This window comes from Schistocerca serialis, chromosome 7 (assembly GCF_023864345.2).
Source record: "Schistocerca serialis cubense isolate TAMUIC-IGC-003099 chromosome 7, iqSchSeri2.2, whole genome shotgun sequence".
NCBI classification, from domain to species: domain Eukaryota; kingdom Metazoa; phylum Arthropoda; class Insecta; order Orthoptera; family Acrididae; genus Schistocerca; species Schistocerca serialis.
In genome coordinates, this window is record NC_064644.1 from 242,029,209 (window position 1) to 242,031,222 (window position 2,014).

Sequence of the window (2,014 nt, forward strand, 5' to 3'; positions counted from 1 at the left end):
ATCCCGTAGTTCACTGTACGGAGGATGCCTCGAACGATTCCCAAATGGTATCTGCACAAGATCCATATGGTACAGCAGCTTACACCACAGGACGCACAATGACGTGTTGCCATCGCTATCCACTTTCTCGCAAGGTTTGAAATTGACCAGGGCTAGCCCTGGACCATCCTTTAGACGGACGAAGCTCATTTTCCTCTAACGGGTGAGGTGAACACATAGAGTGTGAGAATCTTCACCTGCAGTCACCGTGCATGAAGTTCCTCTGTATGGTGAACGCCTTACCATATGGTACGGCTTCACGGCTACGTTCATCATTAGCCCATTCTTTTCTGAACAGATTGGCGCTCAAGTATCAAAGACGTGCATTGTGACTGGCCAACGTTACTGCGATATGCTTCGCCAGCATGTCATACCTGCCCAATGAACTCAACAGTTTTCATACATGATTTGGCACCACCGCACATCGCTCGGAAAATTCACCTCCTTCTCCGAAACATATTCGGAAACGATCGATCTATCAGCCGATCGTATCCAAATGCTTGGCCAGTAGGACCACCTGATCTCACCCCCAGTGATTTCTGACAGTGGGGCTACCTGAATAACAGTGTTTACCACGGCAACATTCATACACGTGCTGAGCGGAAGCCCAGAATATGAAGAGAGGCAGCCAGCAAACCTAGGACATGGTTCTTTCTACTGTGCAGAATGCAATCCTGCACATTCAGACTCTTCTGGACACTGATGGGCGCCGTATTGAGCCCCTTTTGGAGCAGTAGTGGTACCGGTATGTAATGGTATGACCGTACCGAAGCTGCGCTTTAAGAGTGTTTCTCTTCCTCATGTCCTTCACATTAGTGCTACCAAGTTTGCTACGTACGGTAGTTAGTTTCCGTGTTATAACATGTTAAATAGGGGAAGTTTAACTATAACCACCTGGTATATCCACAGCGGCAGTCTTTTGTTACAACTTGTGATCTGCAACATACACGCATTGTACATCTGCTCCCTAGTTTTACTAAGCGGAGCTAAAGAGGACCGCGAGGCTCACACGTACATAAGCACACGAATGTAACCCGAAACCCAGTGACAACAAGAAGGTAATCACAGAATCTTGTCCCGACACTTGGATACTTGAGTATACCTCTGCTTTTCTGAAACGAAACTGCCGACCAAAGGCAGTGTGACTGCCCCCTCCACCAAAGGACCTGATAAGCCATGAAACACTGCTCAGTGGTAACAATGTTGGCTGACTTACATACTCAGAATATTTGTGTTAGGGAGCACGCCTTCGCTAGACCTCCAAACCGGCCCTGCAGTGCAAGTTCAGAATACAAGTTCAGCTTCACATCACAAAATTTCATTAAAGGTCCACATAACGATAAAGATCACGGCAGATTCCCTTCGCTTCCTTTTAGGTACCAGTGGATAAACAGCTGCATGGTCATCCACGGTAACTGTTCTTTCGGGAACAGATACTACCGTCATATATAGTTAAAATATGGCTTCCCGGCCATTGACCTTCTTGTGCGAACGCACACGCTATGCCCGAACTCGTACGGGACTTGGTAGATTAATCTGTCACGAGTAATGAGTATGATGGGCAAACATCTATTAGGCGCACTATGAATGTAGTGGTGCGGACATGTTGGGAATGTGGATCTCACGGGGAGCGTGCAAGGGATAAGTCCCTGCAGGCGCACTATCCTCTGTGCCCGCGGTGGCTCAGGTGGATAGAGCGTCTGCCATGTAAGCAGGAGATCCCGGGTTCGAGTCCCGGTCGGGGCACACATTTTCAACATGTCCCCAATGAAGTACATCAACGCCTGTTTGCAGCTAGGGTGTCCATTTAATTATCATTTCAGTTCCTCAAGTTGCTCCAAACACACCTACACAACAGGCTTACCACGTAATGAAGTGACTCCCTGCCCACCGTTGCAGTTAAGATCTAGGCCCACAAGTCCTTTACTGTTGTCAATAGGTGGTCCACCATACAACTCCACAGGGTGATCGTGTC

General features: G+C 48.1%; 1 non-coding gene across 1 annotated transcript; it reads left to right on the plus strand.

Moving 5' to 3' along the window:
- Window positions 1-1,710: 1,710 nt before the first annotated feature.
- On the plus strand, window positions 1,711-1,785 carry Trnat-ugu (transfer RNA threonine (anticodon UGU)). Its single transcript has one exon. It is a non-coding gene; the product is annotated as a tRNA-Thr (tRNA).
- Window positions 1,786-2,014: the final 229 nt, after the last annotated feature.